The sequence below is a fragment of the Balaenoptera acutorostrata genome, chromosome 5 (assembly GCF_949987535.1).
Source record: "Balaenoptera acutorostrata chromosome 5, mBalAcu1.1, whole genome shotgun sequence".
In the NCBI taxonomy this organism is placed as follows: domain Eukaryota; kingdom Metazoa; phylum Chordata; class Mammalia; order Artiodactyla; family Balaenopteridae; genus Balaenoptera; species Balaenoptera acutorostrata.
In genome coordinates this window covers 86,251,461-86,277,662 of record NC_080068.1, presented here as the reverse complement: position 1 = coordinate 86,277,662, position 26,202 = coordinate 86,251,461, and positions in this window count along the sequence as shown.

Genomic DNA, 26,202 nt, shown 5'->3' with positions numbered 1-26,202 from the left:
GGGAAGGAAGGTGATCTCCGCGTCTTAGTATTCCGCCATCTTCTTCCAAAGCACTAAAAAATATTTCTTGATCAAGGGTACATATAAGACCTTTCCTGTTCCCAGTTTATCATTCCGGTGAGTTGCTGTAACTATGCGTTCAGGGATCCTACCAAGAATACTGAATTAAGTATGTCTTGTATGATTGTGTATGTGTGTGTAATCATAGTTTTATTTGATTCATTTGAGAAACAGTAATTGAATATCTTTCAATCTTCAGAAAATACCTAGGATTCAAAGATAATAAGCCATTGACACTCTTCCCAGGGTCTGACAATTTCTGGAAAACTTAGAGCTTAAAACCAAGGGACTAGTTTGATAAATATAATCCCAGTTGATTATTTGAGCTTATTTAACAAGTGTCTAAAGTGCATTACTCAATAATTTAATGAACTGAAGGCAGTTTTGTATGTTCTGAAATGAGATATATTTACAGGGAGTACAAAGGATCTAGTGTTTTAATCTTATCCTTTTAACCTTTCCATTTTTTTTCCCCACATATTTAGGGTGTATGAAAATCACAGAGAAGATTTAAAGAATATGGTTTCTTCATTTTCCTTAGGTGTATGTTTTTAAGATCAAAGGAGGTATCAGTAATGCTATTAAATTACAAGTTCTCATTTATCAAAATCCTTTATGTCCCTTTAAATCATATTCTAGACTAACTAGTCACGCACTTTGTGTTATGAAGCCTATTTGTGTCACTGACCATAATTGCTGGTATTGCTGAATTTGCAAAAGGTGAATCGGGTAAAAACACTGATCTGGAGTTACTTGGTGCCATCGGTGGATTTCTGCTTTTTGTTAAGAAAAGAAAATCTATTTAGTAAGTCCAAAATAGCTTTTCATTCTGTTTATTATGAAGGATAAAAGGCTGCAAGTATGCTAAACAATATTTGACAGGCTGGGATTTGAAGATTTTCCTCAAAGGGGTCACCAAATATTGATTTTCACATCATTTCACTTAGCAACATAAAGAGAACAAAGCATGTCTTCTAATTATCTCCACAGATTCTGGTCCTAAAACCATGCATCCCATTCGTCTAGTCAAGACATTTTGGGATAACACATGATTTCTTTCCAACAGAAATAACTGTTCAAATAAATGTGTTTAAACTGATGTGTTCATTTAAATTAAAAAATGGTTTCCAGCTGATAAAGGTGATTGTTCTAGCTGATTTGAGTGATTGTTCTCATGTAGGCAATACAAGACCACAGAGAGAAGCCCATAAAGTCTGACTTCTAATCACAACCTGACTGAGGGCATGCTCAAATGTGACAGTCTTTGATGGAGGCAACCTGGAGAGAGAGCCTGCAAAAATAAACCTCAAAAGAAAATAGCAGTAGTGGAATTTAGAAACTCCCTTCTCTCTCTCTCTCTTTCTCACACACACACACACACACACACACACACACAGGCAAGGAGCAAGGGGCACTGACTAGAACAGGAAACATGAATTAGATCTTGCATAGACCCCTGGGCTCTTAGTCTTATTTCTACATGTAGAGTCTCATGTTCTCTTTATCTCCTCTCTTTCCTTACTTTTCTACATCCACATAAGCCTTTCTGACTTTATCATGGAAGAGGTAAATGAGCTGTGGACGTTTAAGAAAACAGGTTTTTTCCCCCCAAATTTCATTTATCACAGTCCATTGCATTAATGAAAATTGGTTATACTAGGTAGAATTTTATGTCTGTTCTTTATTTGATTTTACTTTGAGGTTGATATTTCACAAGTTATAACCTGATAGATTATAAAGGAAAGAGGTAATAGGTGTTTCTAAGTATATCATTTGTGATTTGAATTTCTGAGAAATTTCCCTCTACACATGTGAAATTATTCATACCATTTTGCAGAAGAAGAAAATACTGCCTTGTATTCTCAATTATATTATAAGTAGCCTATACTTTTGTGTTTCCACTATGTGTTTTCATTGTTGTTGTTCTCCTTACATGGTGTCTCTCTATATTTTTTAATGAGATAATTTCCATTCTTCAGTAGAGACTGATATTTCCCGTATTGAATTTAATGAAGGAAAAACCCCACATCAAGAATTAGAAAAGGTGAAAAAAAATAAAGGAGCCAGAGAAATAGAATTCTACATTTCAGATATTGTATTTTTATTAAAAATTGATGTAAAAATCTTCATTTCTTCAAATATTAATCTGCATAATTGTGATTATCATTGATGTGATTGCCTTTTTAAATGAATTTAAATGTTTAAAAATGACTGAAATAAAGATGGTTATAAGAATGCAACCAACTTGCTATGTAGGGAACAGTGTTATTTGAGGGGTAGGTTGTGACTGCCCTTCTGTAATGCAGTTAGAATCATTGTTTAAAAACACACATCCTGTATATGGCTGATTCACTTTATTGTACAACAGAAACTAACACAGCATTATGAAGCAATTATACTCCAGTAAAGATCTAATATAAAAAAAAAAAAAAGAAAAGAAAGAAAGAAGCAGAGAGTCCATGGGACTGCTAAGGGAAAAAGGAACAGACTTGTTCTGGATGGTTCCCAAGTTCCAGGGCACATGTATCCTTAGAATCAAATCCCTTTTTCTTGAGATAAGTAACTCGTGTGGGTTTCTCTAAAGGGACCTGATGCAAACAACAGCTGTGTTTCTAATTGCTACCATTGTTTTTAGTTAGGAAAGCAAAGCATTTATTTTGAAACAATCCAGCTTATATACCAGGGGAAAAATGGTTTAGAAGCAGGCATAAATCTAGGTTAGGTGAGGCCTGAAGCTTATACAGATTGGGTGGTCATCTTTACAAAAAAGAATTCCAAATTACTCATAAAAAATAGGTACAGGACCCTAGAATGGGCCTGTGCACATGCGGGGCCATAAAGTCAAGCTTCATTAACTTCACAGTATATCCAACTCTGTTTAGAAGTGAGAACCTTATCTCAGGGGCAATGTGACCTTAGATACTTCTTTCTCCAACAATAACCATGTTTAATTTAAGTAAAAAGTGCCCACAAAGACATTATAATACCATCATGCTTTACTTGAGTGTTTTCAAGCTGTAGCTAATGAAACATTCGTGGGCATGACCAGCATTTGTTATAGGATGAAATAGAAAAGAATAGAGGAGAAAACTGGGTGTATCACCTAGTAGATGGGTAACTGTTCTCTTGTGAGACTTTTGTTTCAGTTTTACAAATAGATATGCCAGTGGGTCCCATACTGTTTGGTCTCAGGATCTCTTCGCACCCTTAAAATATAGAGAAGGCGTCAAAAAGTTGTTGTTTATGTGGGATATTTCTATTGACATTTACTGTATTGGAAATTAAAAATGAGAATTCAAAATTTTAAATAAAACCCCACACATTCTAAAGTTGGTTACATGTGTACTGCGTTCAAGCTACTTGACAAAAGTGTTATTTCATGGAGTGGATGGGACAACTATTCTATAATACATTTAGAGAAGTGTTTAAAAAATCTGTAAAAATCACTATAATAAAAGTACAACATATCTGCTAAAAAAAGAATTGGCAAAGATGAAAGATTACTGCTGAAACATTAAATATGTAATTAAACAGAATTTACTTTCAGCCCATCACATAACTTATATTACTAGAATGAAAGTTAGTTATCCAAAGAAGACATACAGATGGCCAAGAAGCACATGAAAAGCTGCTCAACATCACTAATTATTAGAGAAATGCAAATCAAAACTACAATGAGGTATCACCTCACACCAGTTAGAATGGACATCATAAGAAAATCAACAAACAACAAATGCTGGAGAGGGTGTGGAGAAAAGGGAACCCTCTTGCACTGTTGGTGGGAATGTAAATTGATACAGCCACTATGGAGAACAGTATGGAGGTTCCTTAAAAAACTAAAAATAAAATTACCATATAACTCAGCAATCCCACTACTGGGCATATACCCAGAGAAAACCATAATTCAAAAAGGCACATGCACCCCAATATTCATTGCAGCACTATTTACAATAGCCAGGTCATGGAAGCAAATTAAATGTCCATTGACAGACAAATGGATAAAGAAGGTGAAGTACATATATACAATGGAATATTACTCAGCCATATAAAGGAATGAAATTGGGTCATTTTTAGAGATGTGGATCGATCTAGAGACTGTCATACAGAGTGAAGTAAGTCAGAAAGAGAAAAACAAATATCATATACTAACACAAATATGTGGAAACTAGAAAAATGGTACAGATGAACCTGTTTGCAGGGCAGAAATTGAGACACAGATGTAGAGAACAAACGTATGGACACCAAGGGGGGGAATTGGTGGGGGGAGTGGTGGTCGGATGAATTGGGAGATTGGTATTGACATATATACACTAATATGTATAAAATAGATAACTAATAAGAACCTGCTGTATAAAAAAATATATAAAATAACATTGAAAAATTGAAAGAAAGAAAGAAAGAGAAAGAAAGAAAGAAAGTTATCATCAACATCACTTTGAAATTGGACTTTCATCTGATTAAAAACCAATCATTAAGAGGTGGAAGGCAATTGTGATCAAATTTTGCTATGTCTCTTGTGTTAGGAAAACCATTTAAGTAATTCTGTAAATTTTGTTTCTTTCATTTCTATGCCAGATTTTAGAATCCAAAAATGGTCATTAAAAAGAGAATGAAGAGAACTTCATATTTTCCAAAAATAATATTCAGATTAAAATATCAGAATATATATATATATATATATATATATATATATATATATATAATAGTCAGACTATAACATATATCTTGAAATTTCAAAAATGGCTGAAACTATAATAAGCCATCAAAGCCAGGAGGTAAAATGTTCTCACAAAGGTTAAAAGAGAGCACCTTCAGCATTTTTGGAAGGCACATTATGTTTGTGCGTATATGAAACCATCAAAGTGGATAGGAGCCACAAGTGTCAGCTTAAATTAGTTGGCCATGCCACTTTTTGGAGTTGCTGCTCATCACAAACTGACATTTTCCATCATATGCAACTAACAGAAAAAAGCAGAAATGACCTCAATATGTTGGTTTGTAGAAGCACAGACCATAAAAATTCCAGCTGGTGCTGATTTGAACCAATGAATGCAATAGGGATAAGGGCTTCTATTTCAACTTTAATGCAATTCTTTGGCCTTATGCAGAAGACACAGTTGTAAAGTTTTCAACAAAAACTAGAGAGAGAAATATGGATACAGAAAGGTGATGTTTCCAAGAAATTCATATTCCAAATAAAGCCTTGCTTAGCAGTCTCCATGCAGTATGCACTCACTTGTAGGTACTGCCATGTGGATATTCGGTGTGTGCTTTCAAATGGGGGATTTTATAATTGAAAATCTCAAAACTAACATCACTCATTTAAGAAGGGCAAAGAAAGCAAATGGTTACCTCACTATTATGAAGATCTACAATTTATCCCTGATTATTCCAGAGGAGTAAACACATATTTCAGAAAATTTCTTAAAGATATCTTGCTCATCAGAAATAAATCAAAAAGAAATGAAGGAAACAGTAGCAAAAATCAATAAAACTAAAAGCTGGTTCTTTGAGAAGATAAACAAAATTGATAAACCATTAGCCAGACTCATCAAGAAAAAAAGGGAGAAGACTCAAATCAACAGAATTAGAAGAGAAAAAGGATAAGTAACAACTGACACTGCAGAAATACAAAGGATCATAAGAGATTACTGCAAACAACTATATGCCAATAAAATGGAAAACCATGAAGAAATGGACAAATTCTTAGAAAAGCACAACCTTCTGAGACTGAACCAGGAAGATATAGAAAATATAAACAGACCAATCACAAGCACTGAAATTGAAACTTTGATTAAAAGTCTTCCAACAAACAAAAGCCCAGGACCAGAAGGCTTCACAGGCAAATTCTATCAAACATTTAGAGACGGGCTAACACCTATCCTTCTCAAACTCTTCCAAAATATAGCAGAGGGAGGAACATTCCCAAACTCATTCCAGGAGGCCACCATCACCATGATACCAAAACCAGACAAAGATGTCAAAAAAAAAAAAAGAAAACTGCAGGCCAACATCACTGATGAATATAGATGCAAAAATTCTCAACTAAATACTAGCAAACAGAATCCAATCCAACAGCACATTAAAAGGATCATACACCATGATCAAGTAAGGTTTATCCAAGGAATGCAAGAATTCTTCAGTATACGCAAATAAATCAATGTGATACACAATAATAACAAACTGAAGTATTAAAAGAACCATATGATAATCTCAATGGACACAGAAAAAGCTTTCAACAAAATTCAACCCCCATTTATGATAAAAACTCTCCAGAAAGTGGACATAGAGGGAACCTACCTCAAAATATTGAAGGCCGTATATAACAAACCGACAGCCAACATCGTTCTCAGTGGTGAAAAACTGAAACCATTTCCACTAAGATCAGGAACAAAACAAGGTTGCCCATGCTCATCACTATTATTCCACATAGTTTTGGACATCTTAACCACAGCAATAAGAGAAGAAAAAGAAATAAAAGGAATCCAAATAAGAAAGGAAGAAGTAAAACTGCCACTGTTTGCAGATGACATAATACTATACATAGAGAATCCTAAAGATGCTACCAGAAAATTGCTAGAGTTAACCAATGAATTTGATAAAGTAGCAAAATACAGAATTAATGCATAGAAATCTCTTGCATTCATATACAATAATGAGAAAAATCTGAAAGATAAATTAAGGAAACACTCTCATTTACCACTGCAACAAAAAGAATAAAATACCTAGGAATAAACCTACCAAAGGTGACAAAGGACCTGTATGAAGAAAACTATAAGACACTGATGAATGAAATTAAAGACGATACAAACAGGTAGAGAGATATACCATGTTCTTGGATTGGAAGAATCAACATTGTTAAAATGACTATACAACACAAAGCAATCTACAGATTAAATGCAATCCCTATCAAATTACCAATGGCATTTGTCACAGAACTAGAACAAAAGAATTCACAATTTGTATGGGAAAACAAAAGACCCCAAATAGCCAAAGCAATCTTGAGAAAGAAAAACAGAGCTGGAGGAATCAGGCTCTCTGACTTCAGACTATACTACAAAGCTACAGTAATCAAGACAGTATGGTACTGACACAAAAACAGAAATACAGATCAATGGAAATGGATAGAAAGCCAGAGATACACCCATGCACATATGGTCACCTTATCTTTGATAAAGGAGGCAAGAGTATACAATGGAGAAAACACAGCCTCTTCAATAAGTGGTGCTGGGAAAATTGGACAGCTACATGTAAAAGAATGAAATTAGAACACTCCTGAACACTGTATACAGAAATGAATGCAAAATGGATTAAAGACCAAAATGTAAGGCCAGACACTGCAAAACTTTTAGAGGAAAACATAGGCAGAACACTCTATGACATAAATCACAGCAAGATCCTTTTTGACCCACCTCCTAGAGAAATGGAAATAAAAACAAAAATAAACAAATGGGACCTAATGAAACTTAAAAGCTTTTGCACAGCAAAGGAAACCATAAACAAGACGAAAAGACAACCCTCAGAATGGGAGAAAATATTTGCAAATGAAGCAACTGACAAAGGATTAGTCTCCAAAATTTACAAGCAGCTCATGCAGCTCAATATCAAAAAAACAAACAGCCCAGTCCCAAAATGGGCAGAAGACCTAAATAGACTTTTCTCCAAAGAAGATACACAGATTGCCAACAAACACATGAAAGAATGCTCAACATCATTAATCATTAGAGAAATGCAAATCAAAACTACAATGAGGTATCATCTCACACTGGTCAGAATGGCCATCATCAAAAAATCTACAAACAATAAATGCTGGAGAGGGTGTGGAGAAAAGGGAACCCTCTTGCTCTGCTGGTGGGAATGTAAATTGATACAGCCACTATGGAGAACAGTATGGAGGTTCCTTAAAAAACTATAAATAGAACTATCATACGACCCAGCAATCCCACTACTGGGCATGTACCCTGAGAAAACCATAATTCAAAAAGAGTCATGTACCAAAATATTCATTGCAGTTCTATTTACAATAGCCAGGACATGGAAGCAACCTAAGTGTCCATCGACAGATGAATGGATAAAGAAGATGTGACACATATGTACAATGGAGTATTACTCAGCCATAAAAAGGAACGAAACTGAGTTATTTGTAGTGATGTGGATGGACCTAGAGTCTGTCATACAGAGTAAAGTAAGTCAGAAAGAGAAAAACATATACCGTATGCTAACACATATATATGAAATCTAAAAAAAAAAAAAAAAGGCCATGAAGAACCTAGGGGCAAGACAGGAATAAAGATGCAGACCTACTAGAGAATGGACTTGAGGATATGGGGAGGGGGTGGGGTGAGATGTGACAGGGTGAGAGAGTGTCATGGACATATATACACTACCAAATGTAAAATAGATCGCTAGTGGGAAGCAGCCGCATAGCACAGGGAGATCAGCTCTCTCAGTGCTTTGTGACCACCTAGAGGGGTGCGATAGGGAGAGTGGGAGGGAGGGAGATGCAAGAGGGAAGAGATATGGGGACATATGTATATGTATAACTGATTCACTTTTTTATAAAGCAGAAACTAACACACCATTGTAAAGAAAGTATACTCCAATAAGGATGTTAAAAAAATAAAAAAGTCAAGTCCATGACCTCCGTAATCGATTCTCATCTTCTCCAGTATCTTCATAAATGCCTGTGAATGGAACTTGGCTCTGTTTAAGTCATAAGCTCACTCCTGAAACAATCCCTATATTCAGGGAGATAGCCTCTTCCGGGGCCTAACAGTCACTTCAGTGGCTGACCAACTGGAACAAGTAGGCAGTTTATCACATCCCTCGAAAAAAGAAGTTCATGAAAACACAATTAGAAGGAAAGATGACCACTCCTCAGTCTTTGCTTAAAAAAATTTACTACTATTTGATTTTTCATAAAACAAGAATTTTTATTATTTGAAGCATGTTAAAAGCAACATTAGGAAAATAGAACTTTCTAAAACATTTATTTTACCAGTTTGTCTGTGACTATTTCCCTTTTCAAAATGTGCCTACATATCTCCTTTGTGGAATTGTCTTGCTCTCATGATATATACTCTTCCCTAAACCTCTGAAGAATCTAGACAGTAATGTCACCAAATCCAATAGTTATAGATTGAGTGTGTAAGTATACAAGTTTAAGTTTTCCATATAAAGACTAAATATCCTTGTAAATATAGGAACACACATGCACAAACATTCAAAATACACTTCTGCTTATCTGAAAGGATTTAAAACAGAGTATACATAGCTAATATTCTGTTTAACTGTAACCTCATGAGATTTTGGAGGTCTCATACCTAAAACTCCTGTGTTTTCCTCCAAAGCTCAGAACTAAGAGACAAAAGATTCAGAAAATTAAAATGCCGCCTCTATTACTGATAAGGTGACTTGGTAATAAGAGTTAGATCTATAGGCAAATGGGCCTAAGTTAGATACACTTAATTCCCTGATCACAGGACTATTGGTCAACTGCAGACCTTTACCGGCAGAAACGGAACCTGCTCTGACCATTCTGGCGAAAGCAGGAGTGAGCATGACGTCTCCACAATCAAACACACTCATGACCAATGACCAGTTCCTTCTCCCAAACTTGCCAATGGCCAGTTCATTCTCCAAGTCTTATCTCCTTGTCTGAAGAGAAATAGTCAGGAATATTTTTCTAGTGCAGATCGTACGATACGGAAATGTGATGCCAATAGAAAGTAGGCTCCCTCTAAATATTACCATTTATAAAGTCGAAGAATTATAAACTTGAAAGGTCTATAATTGTCATGTAGTTCAAAACTCTCATTATGTAGCTTAGAAGTCTAAAGCCCAGAGAAGTTCAGGGGTGAAGTTTGAGATAACAAAGCTAATAAGGGACTTGAACTATGATTTGAGTTTTTCCTCATGCCTTTGAATCATATATTTATTTACCAAATAGTTATGTATGTTAGGAGATTAAACTGAACTCCATAGATTCAGTTTGGTCAAGGCAGACAGTGCCTTGACCTCACAAAACTTATAGTCCAGAGGAAGATACAGTAAAGCAAATAGGCAATTAATTTTTTTTTAATGTTGTGATCAAGAAAGAGTATTGTAATTTAAAAACACAAAACTGTTTCCAGGGAAGACTTCTGAAGCACTTTATCTCAACCAAGGATGAATTGAGTATGTGAAGTAAAGTGTGGATGGGATTTGGGGTTGTGGACAGTTGCAACAGAGCAGGCACCCATATGAAGACTGGAATAAAGTTTGTCTATAATAGAGACAGGAATTAGATAATATGGGACAAGAAGCTAGAGAAGTAAAAATATGCTTATCACTCATTAACTGTCAAGCTTGTCAGATTGTCTCTCTAGAGAACTTTTATTGGAAACATGAAATAAGTATATCAATCGAGACATAGGAGCATGATCTGGAAATTCATGGAATTCAATCAAGTGGACAGAAGCAAAAGATACGTTGATAAAGAAAAAACATTCATAAGGGAATGATGAAGTTTTTTATCAGTAAAACAGTTGGATATCAAGACAATAAGATAAGGAAAGAGTGAGTGAAAGAGATAAAGAAAGAGAGAGAGATCAAAAGATAAATTAATATGCATTTTTACATCCACATATGCACTCTGATAAATGGCACTAACAGTTTTAAAGAAGAGTTCTGACATTAATATTTCTTTGAAATATTTATTTTCTGCATGGCCACAACTGACAATAAATTCCAAACATGATTTCTTGGGAGAAGCTGTCATTTTTCTTTTTATTTGAATGGGAGGTCAATCTTTCAATATTTTATTGTTTAATAATCAAGCAGGTAGATGTAGACTCACTTTGATTAATGGGTTTTAACAACACAATAATTATGTTGTCTAACTTGAAATTTTATTCCATCATTCAGCCAGGTATTATGGTTCACACTTCTGAAATAGAATTTGAAGGTCAGAATAGGTTACACAAAGGACGGTGAGAAATAGATTTATATTTCCTTCCTTCCTGCATTTGACTTCAGTTCTGATTAATGGTAACTAAAACCAAATTCTAAAGGTTGCAAAGTGGCATATGATTCCTAATCCTTAGCCTGGGACACAGGGTCCTTTATGATCTGAATAAAGCTCATATTTCCAATCTCATCTTTTATATTTACAGAATGCAGTAGAACCCCTGAACTCACAGGGCCTTTGGGCTCCTATTCAGCATAGTTCCTCCTGCTTCTCCTACCTACCTCAGACCAAGTTCAGTGGCCATATTCTCTTAAAATGATCCCTAACATCTCTAGGCAGTTTGCTATTACTTCCTTTCTGTTCCCACAGCACACAACAAATAAACCCTTTAATCATACTTAATACTTATTACCATCTGGTTACTTGAAAACTACACATATTACATAAAGCTCATTAAGGATACATAGTTTGGTCCATAGTCATATTTTCAGCAATCCAACTTGGAGTGTTTAGGAAATTATTATCATATAGCAGGGGGTTGATTCCTGCAGATTCAATAAATGAATGAATGAATGAATGAATGAAACAAAGAAATATTCAGTAAGAGTTAAAAGTGTCAGATTGCAAGCTGAAGGGTGTGAGGTGATGGTCACAGATTGGAATTTCTGCCTGTGTATGTCATATGTAGCATTATAGTCCTGGAGACTTGTGGCTCACAGAAAGCTGAGTTGAAGGTAATCAGAGTGGAAGAGGTCAATTATTTGTGAGGTTAAGATGTCTCTATGGATATTTTACTCCCATTACATGATAACAGGAATTGTAAAATTGAGGAATACGGTGAGCCACATTTTATTTTCCTCTCATTAATTATACAGAAAAGAAAGAAAATGATTTAGGAAAGTCAATGTCAAAATTAGGAAAAATAGCTTTAGATTTCCTCACTTAAAGAAGTGCCTTCTTTCAAAGAATAGGACCCTAAGTAGATGTTTATCTTTCCTGCAGCTTGCAATGTCCCACAGGTGGCTAATCAATACCCAGGTACAGAATCCCTTTATGGAGCTTACACAGGAACACAGCTTAGCTTTAGATCCAACAGACATTTTGGAACCCTGCTAGGGATTTAATATCAGAGGCTTTGGATCCATTTTTTCCTTGTAATATAAAAATTACTGAAGCCTACAAATGGGCAGATAAAGCTAAAATACTAAATCTTTCTCACATACTGTGCCGTAAACATGCTTCCTTGCATTTTTGTCTGAAAAGAACAGATGCTCCAGGAGGGCAGGGTCAATATAAAACCATAATTTATGAACTAGTCTACCTGAAATTTGTATCACGAATGTTACTTGTAACACAGTTAACACAGGCTTTTCTGCCTCTGCCTAAGAGGCAGTGTGGTTTTGGTGTTCTAACGAATATCCCTGCAAGGCTTTAGCTGTAACGTTATCAACCAGGAAGAATAATCCTAAATAATTAACTCAAGTTTTTTAAAGAATATATGAATTAAACTTTCCCTGTTATAAAATATATACAGTTTCATTCTAAAGAGTATTGGAAATGCACACATTCCTGCCATCTTGAAAGATTATTTCAATATTCCTGAAGGTATATTAAGCCTCAAAATTTGTCCATCTCTTTTAATGCTTCCCATCACCTTGGCTCCATTGAGTTAACAATCTAACTCCAGCTATTTTGTTACACCCATATAAACTGCAGTTGTTGATCACATGTATATAAAATATTTTTAAACCATTTTTATTGAAGTGTAGTTAATTTACAATGTTGCATTAGTTTCAGATATACAGCAAAGTGATCCAGATAGATAGAAGGATAGATAGACAGATAGATATCTACCTATTTATCTATCTATCTATCTATATTCTTTTTCAGATTCTTTTTCATTATAGGTTATTACAAGATATTGAGTGTAGTTCCCTGTGCTATACGGTAGGTCCTTGTTGTTTATCTATTTTATACATAGTAGTGTGTAGAGGTCCATCCCAAACTCTTAATTTATCTCCCCCCACCCCACTATCCCCTTTGGTAACCTTAAGTTTGTTTTCTATGTCTGTGAGTCTGTTTCTGTTTTGTAAATAAGTTCATTTGTATCATTTTTTTAGATTACATATGGAAGTGATATCATATGATATTTGTCTTTGTCTATCTTACTTCACTTAGTGTGAAAATCTCTAGGTCTATCCACGTTGCTGCAAATGGCATTATTTTGTTCTTTTTAAGGCTGAGTAATATTTCATTGTGTATATATAATAGTTAATACGGTTCTTGTCATGTAGCAAGTATGAAAAAAATTGTAAATGTAGTTACAAATTGTACATTCGTGTACCTAACTTTGTTCCTTAGTAACAATTAAAGAAGGGAAATATTGAGATTACTTTTCATTAAAAAAACCTTGGAATAAGTTTTAATTATATTAATAATTACTTCCTCTCTTGGGGTATGTCTATTGGGGTTCACCTTGCTTGTTTCTCTTCTCCCTTGGAAAACAATTTTGTTCTGCCTACTGTCTAATGCCTGCAAACAATTGTTTCATAGTTTATCCAATTACATTGTTGCCCACAGTGCCAGGGCTAGTTTAGTACTGGTTTCGCCGTTCCAGCTAGAATCAGAAATTCCCCTTCTCATGTTTTCTCCTCTGTCAGGAATGTCTCTACTCCCTCTTTTCTTTGACTATCTCTTGCTGTCTCTTTACATAAAGTGTAAGCTACAGTATAGACTCCTGTATGAAACTTTGAGAACTATCCCAGTGAGATAGCTGATTTCTTCTCAGATGTCCTCAGTATTTTATTCACAGGTCTATACGTTTTATATTCCAAAATTATCAATTTAACACTCTCTATTCCCCATTACACTGTGAGGATGAGCCCTCTAAGGACAAGGACCGTGACTTGTCTACCTTTCCCAGTATCCCAGCTCCTGGTAAATACTAAGGGTGATAGTACATGGAGGAAGGGGACTGAATTCCCTCACTCCGCAAGCATTCTAGGTCATTCCTCTGCCTTGACATGTTTTCACCCATCATCAGGGATCAATAAGAAATAAATCCAAGGAGCTAACCCCCAAAACTAATGTCTTGTGTGTTACACTAGTTTTTAAAAGGAAACACATTACTAATTGCATTCTACAGATAATAACATAAAATAAAATATATAAATATACATCTAATTATGTATATAAGTATATATGTATGTGTATATCTATCTATCTATCTATCTATGAGAGAGAGAGAGAGGAACAATCTAACAGTCAGCCAGTTCTTTTCTAAGATGGCTTTATATTTAGTTTATATATAGGTCACCTGCAGATCTGTAAATGTGCCACATTCTCTATTGTTTACATGCCTTTTTTGTCTCCTTTTTATTTTATTTTTTAAATTAATTTTTATTGGAGTATAGTTGATTTACAGTGTTGTTTTAGTTTCTGTTGTACAACAAAGTGAACATATACAATATACCTATATCCACTCTTTTTTAGATTCTATTCCCATATAGGTCATTACAGAGTATTGATTAGAGTTCCCTGTGCTATACAGTAGGTTCTTATGAGTTACGTTTTATGTATAGTAGTATTTATATGTCAATCCCAATCTCCCAATTTATCCCTCCCCTCCCCTTTTCCCTCTTGGTAACCATAAGTTTGTTTTCTACATTGGTGACTCTATTTCTGTTTTGTAAATAGGTTCATTTGTACCATTTTTTTAGATTCCACATATAAGCGACATCATATGATATTTGTCTGTCTCTGCCTGACTTACTTCACTCAGTATGACAATCTCTAGGTCTATCCATGTTGCTGCAAATGGCATTATTTCATTCTTTTTTATGGCTGAGTAATATTCCATTGTATATATGTACCACATCTTCTTTATCCATTCCTCCTTTAATGGAGGTGGTTGCTTTAGGTTGCTTCCATGTCCTGACTATTCTAAATAGTGCTGCAATGAACATTGGGTTACATGTATCTTTTCAACTTATGGTTTTCTCTGGATATATGCCCAGGAGTGGAATTGCTGGATCATATGGTAGCTCTGTTTTTAGTTTTTTAAGGAACCTCTATACTGTTCTCCACAGTGGCTGTACCAGTTTACATTCCCACCGACAGCATAGGAGGGTTGCCTTTTCTCCCCACCTTCTCCAGCATTTATTGTTTGTAGATTTTTTTGATGATGGCCATTCTGACCAGTGTGAGATGATATCTTACTGTAGTTTTGATTTGTGTTTCTCTAATAATTAGTGATGTTGAACATCTTTTCATGTGCCTCTTGTCTCCTTTTTAGATTCAACACAGGTGCCATTTCACTTGGAAACCATCAGACACGCACACATGCATACACACTCCCATCACCACCACCACTAGTACATCTGCTCTCAGAGAATTCCTTCTAAGTTTATATTTTATACTTACTGTGATGCATTATATTTGCCATTTTACTTCCTTGTCTTTGCCACTGGTCTTTGAACTCCTTGGGGAAAGAAATCATGTCTTGCTGATGCTTTGATTTCCAGGCACTGGCATATTGCCTGACATACAGCAGGCAAACAACAAAATGTTTGGTCAATAAGTAATTTTTTTATTAATTTAACATATTTCTTTGTGACATTTTTCTTCCTAGTATTTAGAATTGCCCCTCCTTTCTCTCCCCTTTCCATGTCAGTTTTCCAAGGGTTCTGAATTTTATTTAGGAATTCACTGTTATACAATGTTACAATTATTCCAAGAATTATTAACCATTTTTCTTTTTCTTTTCCCCTTCAGTCTTAATATTCATATGTATTACATGTGACTCAAGGTTATGTTTCTGAAATATAATTTCCTATTACCCCCACTGTCCTTTTTCTATTAAATCATCTAAGCCATTCTATGCTAGTTTGCCTCAGGGAAAATATGCCATAGAATAGAGCATAGAAAATGGGAGTCTATTCCTGAATTTTAATTTTTTAAATCCTATTCACCTAAAAGAATGTAAAGGAGCAGAGCAGAGACAAAATATTTATCAGGATACAAAATAAATAAAATGAATACTTTCTTCCCACTCTGCTCTAAGACTAGAAAAGACCTTTACAGGCTTGAAAAAGCAAGGGAATTCAGTGGGAAAGGAAAAAGGAACGGGACCCAGGAAAGAGGGGTCTTCTTCTTATAATATTGGGGAATTTTAGAGGTAAAGACAATTTTACACGACTGTCTTGGTGGAACCAGAAGGTAAAGGGGTGGCAACGTTCCAACAGAGAATTGCTTGCATGGTGTATGTCGGCTGAGCCTTAAACAGTATTTTTTTAGCCTGGCATGGGAGGCAAAATTATTCCAATACAGCCAGTTGGGGCTAGGTAGTGATTGAGGTACCCACAAAACCTGGAAGAGCTAAAAAGATGGGAATTGAAAGTGTCGCCACAGCATTTTGTATGTATCAATGCCCAGTGACTAGAGACAATTATGAATATCTTGGTGGGAATGTTATAGTGTGTATATTTGACTAAGAGAACAAGTTTTACTTCTCCCCCCTTATTGATTCCATGACACAGTCTACGTACCCAGAACTAAAGCTAAAAGATTGACTCCAAATTAAAAATTTGTTTCCACAGTGGCAGTATAATGATTAAAAATGAGTTTTGAAGTAAGATTTATACTCACCACATATGTTAATTTTTTCTTTGCAACTTAATGAAATGAGGGATCAAGATGAAAGAACACTTATGCATTGTTTCATGTCAGCATAAATACATAAAACCACATTTACAGAACAAAGATAAAGGAGGCTCTTGAGAGTGGTATGGTTGGCAGTCTGTGTATAAATTTGAAATGTTAGGCATCGCTACATATATTATAGTCATAATAATTGCTAAAAATTGCTTATTTAAGACCAAATTTTCTCATCATAAGACATAGGCTTTGTAGAAAGATTGGAAAGAAAGAAAAAATTAATTCTGAAGCAATTGGAAGTTCTGAAGGAATCACTATTTCAGTGAAATAAATATTGAGAGTAAGATCATGAAAGATGCCAGGTTTTCTAAGAACAATCCTGTCCTACTATGTGATTTTAAAGATATTATCATTTTGTTCTAATCAAACTAACCCATATAAACTTGCTGTATATATTTGTGCCAAACGCCCCCAAACATCAGCAAAATTGCAAGTTATTAGATCACGTTAATTCTAAAACTTTGCTTGCCTTGTTTCTCCCTTGTATGACTGAAAGATGTTAAGCCTTTTTATTCGATTACTTTCGTCTCTAAGCGATAGTTTTACATGCCCTCTTATATCAGTTTAAATTGTCCCCTGAAACCACTTTCATTACTAAGCTCTGGCAAACCAAGGTACCATTGCAACAATTGCCATTACTTTGTTGACTCAAAATTCAACGATATTCTTTGCCCTTGCTTTTGCTAAAATTAGGCTCTGCTATGAGTCTTGGTGTGGCCTGACCTACCAGCCTCACTTCTGAGGTTCTCACAAGAACTTTGTTTTTTTGAGAAAATATAATTCAAGGGTACTTAGTCTATCTCCATAATTTTGCCATATTATCTCATCCTTCAACTCCCAATGACCATCACCTATACCTCTATGTATGTATGAATACCACTTGTGAGGCTGATTTAAATTATTTCCTGTGGAGTCTGTTTAGCTATTATGCATTTCAATTGATACAAATATATATTGTAAGGGTGAAGAGGAAATAACAATCAACATAAACTGGATAATTATGAATCTTAGCTCTAGCCAAGCTAATTAACCCTGGTGTATAATTTAACTGTGATAAATTAAATTATCACAGTTAAATAATTTAGCAAAATATAAACCATCATTGTGATAATTTTAACAAAATATAAACCATCATTACACATAATCCACTCTAATTTCAAGTTATTTCACCTCTATTAGAAACAAGTAGTCAAACAGTATATCATTAAAACTGATAGAAGGTGAAAGTTTAAGAACATAGAGAAAGAATTGATACATACCATGTATGTAACTTTAAAAAGACTGAAAATAAGTTCATCTTTGCATCTCTGAGATGTTCACTAACCTAAGCAATCCACAAATTTGGGCCTTGTATATGTTTGAAACCTGCAAGAAAAATTCCTTAAGTGAATAATTTACTATGCATCAACAGAATAAAGACATTTATTTGACAATTTAAACTGATTTTGAGTGCATTATATATATATATATATATATATATACATACACATATATAATGTGTCTTCAAAAAGCAGTTGACAAGTTGCAGATGCTTTAGTTCACGCTCTGGTATTTAGGTTACCAATTTATTCCAAGTTAGCATAGGTTAGCAAGAAACAAACAGGCTTGAATTTCCTTAACGAAGCCTCCCAAGATTCATGCATCTTATTTCTTTGGCTCTTTCTAGATGGTGGTGACTTTTAGTGTATGTTCTATGTTATTCCTTCTGCAACTTTTTCCAAAATTCACTTAATCTTAGCAGTTTGCCATGATCATGTCTTTAGCTTATAACCTGAATCTAACCCCTGATTACTGCTAAAAGACCTCAGTGTTCCAACAGTTATGATGACACAGAGTTGACTATTAGTGATTCTGTATTTTGAAAACTGTAAAAGACAAAATTTAAAAATTACCCTGCAAAGCAATATTCTTCTATGATAACAGTAGTGTAATATTCATATGGATAAATTATACGCAAGCAGTTCAAACTTAAGACATTTATTATTTACATAATAATGCATAAGCTGTATGTTTTATTATTATTGCATTTCAAGTTATCTATACACTACAGCTTCAGTGATTCAATACATTTGATATTGTTGCCTATTGTGCAACAATAAGCATATCACATACTCTTAATATTAATTAAATTAAAAAGTACATTTATGTTTCAACTCTTAATTTTGAAATATTATAAGCTATTTTGTTATTCAATACATTCTTTTTTGTATTAAAAAGTGACGGTGGTTTTTGCTTGTTTGTTTGTTGTTTCTTGTACCTCAATCTCAAAGATTTGAACATTTTCCACATTAGAAATATTTTGAGTTAAATCTGGGCACCAGAAGGGAAAAGTGGCTCTCAACCCCTGCCCCAGCTTTTAGCAGACCTATGCTAAAGGGCACTGCCTTGAAGAGTTATTTTGCACTGTCGCTGTCATATAGATCTGTACACTGATGGCACTTTTACATTCGTGATCTTGACATTCAAGGAACTCACAAGTAATTCTTTCTCACATAGTACAACACTATAAATGTAAGGTATAATTACCCATTATTAAAATGCATTCATTTTAATAGCGATAGATAGTGTTGTACTCTGGTCACATATTCAGAATTTGCCATTGGCTCTCCCCAAAGGCAAGTCTAACAGTTATCTTCCTGATGTCATCAGCACTAAGAAATTCTTTAAGTTTTTTCCCCATTGAAAATTTTGAAAGACAGAAGCCTTCAAAAGTGTCATGTGCTTATTATGGTTAAGAGATAGATTATTTTATATTCCAAATGCAATAAATAACATATTCCCTAGGTTCAAAATGAATAGAATGAGAAAACTATTCTGTACCAATTTCCTTTTACCTTTATATGAAATACAACATACAAATAAGTATATGAATCCAGAACATTTGTTTTTCTTTTATTTAGTTTATAAAATTCCATATTTTTTCTTAATGTGAATTTACACTTTGGACACAAAGAATTATCTTAAAACAGAACAAATAAGACCATTTTTACAGAGTAAACTAAAGATAAACCATAACTGGGTCAGCTTCAAGAACAATAGAATTGTTCCATTAATCACAGCCTCAGATTCACTTTGTCATATACTCACAGATTTTATTATCTTTTTCTCAGGTTAACAAAGATCAGCCAGTTGAATTCATAAATAAGATTCTCATCCACATCATTGCAAATACACTGTCAAAGAATGTTTGCAACTATAGCTTTTAGTAAAGTAATACATATAAACAATGAGGCATCTGCTGTTCTTTTTATCAATTCAATTTATCATCACTTTTTTGCTTGCTATGCTGTAGTATTAAATCAAAAGCCACACTCATTAAGTTGTTTTAGCAATTGTGAAACACAGATACCAAGATCTAGATTCAATTTTACTTAACATCTCAGAATTTTGATTTGTGAATTACTTTTAGTCGTAAATTTTTTTTGATCTATCAAGTAAAAACATATTCTGATGGCTAAGATATACCAATTTATAGATATAAGAAGATATTATATTTCAAAATGGAATGGCTTGTAGAGCTTTAAAAACTAATTTTAAGCTTGGTTTAGACAGCACTTAATATTAGCATCAAGGCTTATTCCTGTGCTAACAAAATCGGTATAGATTATTTTAGACCACTGAATGTTGATGTATACGTATTGCATATGAGAAAATTGTCACTCATTTGTGTCAGTGATGTTGGCCCAGATTTAACTTAAATATAGTGATGCAAAAAAAGCTATCTGCCAAAAATTCATAAATGTGCTAGCAAAAAAAAAAAAGTTTTTAGTGTATTATTCAAGGATTCACTCAATGCATATGACGAGGATAATTTTTACCATAGTAGAATATAATAACCAAAAAAAAACCCATGACTTTAAGGCAAACATAAATAGATATGTTGATATATGATTTTATTTTCTCAAGAAAAATACACCAACTGTGATTTCAGGATGTATATTGAGTTTTAGAACATAATTTTAAACCTTATAATTTTACATAATTTTCAAATTTCTCTTTCATTCTAAGTAGAATATATAATATTATATGTATATGTATATTTTTTTATTATAGTATGGGTATAATATAGTATGATCTGTGGTAGAATGTCACAGAATATATGTGAGTAAGGATATGAAATATACATCCATGTATTTTCATGTGTCTATATATGTATATCTATATATTTAACAAAATGTTCAGGGTTAACATAATAAGGTTATGAGTTAACATACATACATATGGTGTTTTTAAGTAACAAATATACAAACAAATATGCATCACATTAAGCAAAACCAAAAAAAAATAATATAATTCATATTTTTTTATTCCAGTTAAAGTGCTTTAATATATAAATTTCCCTATGCTAGATCTATTATCATTTCAAGCAATAGATTTTTTTCCTTTTGTCATTTTAATTAAACTTCATTGGTATACAAATATTTAAGTTCTTAGTATTTAAGCAAGTCTATATTTTACAGCTGATAGATCAAAGTAGTTAATATGTAATAATGATTTCATATTTTACTACACTATTTTAAGTATTTTCTTTGCTACTATAAAAGCATCCTAAATTTAAGCACACCTTTAAAGTTATAGGGCATGGATTCAGGCACCTGAATCAATGCCTTAGATTACATTTGTTTCTTTTGTCTTCTCATGCATAAGTAACAAAGAGCATTGCTAAAATGACAGAAAAAATGAAAATCTTGAGAAAAACTAATAGATTATTCAGTCATTTCATCATCTAAACAAAGGTTAATCCTGACAGAAAACACTAAGATAGTCTCAAGATCCAAGTATTTTTTTTCAGTGTTTATAGAAAACAAAAATATGTTCCTTCTCTAATTTTTCTTTATAGATTAACTCCACCATCTCTGAAGCATTAAATATAGCAAACAGAAATGAAGTCCTATTTGTAATTATTCTAAAAAAGTATGTGACAACAATAATATAGGAAGTTAGTTGAATAAATTTGAAGGAACATAACTTTCAAAAAGATACATTTTTGGTTTTATAGAATTTACTAAATAATTCTTATTTTTATTTTATGTATTTCTACAATTGGGATATCAAATTTATGAATAATAGTAATGCTAAACTTTAAATTTTTGTTTAATTTCATTCCCCATCCTATACCAGACAGTGAATCCCTTGTGAACAGCAATTTTGTCATCTTCAGTTTTATATCCTCAGCACCTAAAACTCTGTTCCCTGGAAGGTAGTCAATAACTGGTACCTGAGTGGATATAAGAAAACAGCAATTTTTGGTTATTACAAGTATTATCAACAGAAGTAAATAGCTGAGAAGACCTGGAACCATATTACACTGTTAATAAAGTTATAAACAAGTGTCCACTATTCAATTTCCATTGTAATGTAATGTTAGAGGCCCTGAGAAAATTTCCCATTTCTGCAGTCCTCCCCACCACCTTCATTCTATGTCTGAAATTTCAGGAATCTTTGAATTTATATTAAGTCTTTAATATAGGTTAAGATCAGAATAGTTTATATTATCCATGAGAACAGAAATAATTGAGCTCATGTTTTAACTTTCAATGTATAAGATGGTGACTGACAAATGTTAATATTTATTGAACAAATAGATAGATGAATGAATGAAAGACTTTATACTTTTATTCTTGTCATTCTGCCACATTTAGTATAAAAAGATTTGTGATTACTATGCATTGAACATTGAAATATTAGAAAACTGTGCACTTATTGAAGATGAAAGTGCACTGATAGGGAAAAACAGTATGAAGACATTGAGCATGGTTTACTTTTAATTATGATGATGTTACTACAAGGAATACAAGGAAAAAACTGATCTGTATTCAGTGATGACTAAGTACCTGGTATGGTGCTTGATATCTTGAAAAAAATTGCTACAACATTATGTAGTAAATGATATTATTTCTATGTTACAGGTAAGAAAATTCTAATAAAGCCAGGATTACAATCAGGTTCCTGAGACATAGGTCTTTGTTAAAACACATTTTCAATCCTACATATTTTAAATTTTATAAATTACTATTCCTTGAGAAACAATTGCTATTGCTTTCCTCAAAGTCATAATGGAATTCCCAGAAAAGTTCTCATGTATTTTTCTTTCTTTGATCTACCATATGGACACATTACTAAGCCAAATCCCTCCTTATTATCTGAAAGATTTTATACTTCATCTCCTTAGCTCTTTTATTTCATATTCTATTTTAATTTTATTGTTACGCAGAACTGGTTTTGTAGATTTACTTAATTAATTAGGCACATCAACTATTCAATCTGTAGAAAAATGAGAGTGAGTAAGACAATACCAAAAAAAAAATAGCTACTGTTTAGGGAATTAAATGTAATTCTTAAGCTAGCTAGTGGAAAAATGATTTAGTATTTTTTAAAATATCTATTGTATATAATAAAATTTTGAATTAAAATATTACAGTTATTTATAGAGAACAGATATTTTAAATCTAATTGAAAATTAATAAATATTTTCAAGACTTTTCACTAATTGCAATACACATTCATTAGAGTTTATTTTATATTGTTCCAAAGCAATATGGAAACACTAGAATAAAATAGTATAAGGGAAGAAAACTATAACACATTGCTTTTTTGAAATAATTCAGTTAAAAAGCACCATGACAGTATAAGATTTTTTTTTAAAGTAACCTAATGAGTGGAGTAGCTATTTTCACCACTATTGTGACAATATAGCCACAGAATTGACATTTGCTGAAAGATCAGATTAGACTATTATGTGGGACTATTAATTATGATGGTCCTAGAAATAGTATAATTCCACAGTTATATGATTGTAATTGATCACATAAAATCTTAAAATTTGCGGTAACATTCAATTCTTTTTTGTCTTATGTAAATATATTTATCAGTATCGGAGGAAATTGCTATTTAGATTATAAACAATCTGTTTTCTGGACAGAAGAGATGAAGAAAAACCCTACTAGAAATAAACAGTGAAGTAAAAATTAAACATATCAGTAAGATTTATATAAGTAGTAATTGGTTTAATTTTACCTTTAAATATCATTTTGTCTGTCATTACATAATGTAAAGTCATTAAAAATAAAAAAGAAATATTAGCAATATACAATTGCAAAAGTTGGGTATCACTATATTAATTCTAAGTATAATTTTTAGATCTTAAAGTGCAAACTTCATTTTATGGTTGTTGCAGAGTAAGAAGAATAAATTTAGAGACATAGAAGTCTTCTTTTGAATTGAATAGATATTAGTTTATAAAGGAAGACCAGATCTGAAAGTTAGAGAAAAAAAAAAAAAAAAAAAAGTAAAATACAATTTCTGCAAACTCTGGAAAAGATTTTTGCAAATAAAAAATTCCTGAGCAAACAGAACACCCAAAAGAGGTACAAAATTGTTTAAAATCAATTTATCTGGATATAAGTGAAAAATAAGTGGCATGTGTATTCAATACTAAACTATTCATCAAAAGAGATTATAGAAGTAGAGATCACAAATGGAAAAAGTTATGAAAATCTGGAAAACATAAATATAAGCTGTTAAAGTAAATCCTGATAGCTCAAAATCCTGGTAAAGTTAAGTCAGTTTTAAATATAGCATCTTAATTTTGCAAAATTCTTAGAAACAATAGCTAATATTTGTAATGAGATCTAAATTATTATTTTGTGAGTTTAACGCAAACTCAGTTCAACAACTCTAGTAATGTATTAGAATCACTTACTAATACTCAGGTTTCTTTGGTACCTACGTAAATCCCTTTTTATGAGAGGAATAACTATTTTTTTTAATTGAGAAGTTATTAGAAATTACTCAGGGAAAGTTATGTTCTTTTTCATTAAAAAGTCAACCATTTTGCTGTTTAGAAGCCAACAATATTCAATTATAAACCATACATTTTATTTCAGATTAACAATTAAAAAAAAATAACCATGACACTTTTAAGAACTTCAGGATGTATAGAAAAGAAAATTTTTAATTTTGCTAAATTTTACCATCTAGAAATAATTATTGGTAACTTTTGGTGGACATTGTATCTTTTATCTCTCAATGTGTATTTACAGAAAGAAAAAATAGATAAGCCAGACAAAGAGATGGAGAGCTTCAAATAAATTTAGAAAATGATGCAATGCCATACATGACAATATAATGCAAATTAACTTATTTAATTTTAAATATAAACAAGAATGAACTGAAGTTAATGTGACAATGTTGGTATACTTTAAATAAATCTTAAAATGCATTATTCCTAAAATATCTTCTATTTTAAAAGCTAGTTGTTTTTATGTTTGTTTGTTTTTTTGGTTAGTTTTGTTTTTTACTTCCAAAGGCTCTACTTATTTTAAATCATACGTTACAACTCATTTTTTAGGTTCTGATCATAAATATGTGGAATTAGCACACTTCTTACTTATCTCGTCCTTCTCTCCTCAATTTCCTTACTTTGCTCTGTTATCAACTTTACAACGTCCAAGTGTTTAATAATAACCTTTTTAAACTATAATTTCTAGCATCCTTCAATTTTGTACTGGTATACAAATGCATTGAATTATCAACCATTTCACTCTCCTTGTGACTTCTCCATCAATGAAGTCATTTGTTTTGATACATCTTTCAGTTCTCAGTATGTTATCAAATCCTTATTTTGCCCATCAAGCATGGCCCATGGGTACAGTTTTCCGAGAATTCTTATTTTTATGAGAATATACCAACCCACTATTTATAAATTGCTGGTAACATTTTCTTCCCTTGAGAATTTTGTAAGAATTGTTCCGCTCTTTTGAAACTGAATACTGTATTAAAAAAATCTAAATGTAAGTTCCTTTCTCTAAGTGATTACCCATATCCTGAAAGTTTATTAATTTCCCTAAGCTATATCTTAATACCTTATTTTTCTTGCATAAGTTATGCCCTATGGTTTATAAATTTGTATCTATGTATCTTGAAGAAATATTTCTTTAGGTAATATTTCTTGAGAAAACCAACAGTTTTTGCACTGAATTCCTATCATCTATGTTGCATAGAAATCACCTTATTTATAATCATTTTTAAAAGCTAACCACCGTTAGGAGGCAATTAATATGTACCTCATTACCTTAAAGATCATACTAAAAAAGCACACAAATATGCATCCCTTTAGTCACTTAAGATTTATTGAGTTGGTCTAACACATAGATGGGGAATGATAAATACTAGAACATATGCTGCGTATATAATAGTATAAAAAGTTACAGACTTGGTTTCAAGAAAGTCATAGACTCATAATAAAACAAGACTTTCAATCATTATAATCCTCAGATATTTCAACACGTAAACTAACACATAAAATCTAGAAAATGACTAGAAACTTTATGATATTTCTAGTAGCCAAATTTTGTTGTTTTTATACTCTCATTCCAATTATGATATATACTTATAAGATATATACAAATAACTAATTTTGACCTTCATTAGACTTCGTGATCGAATACTTAGAAATGTGAATTAGGGCAAGGTAGTTA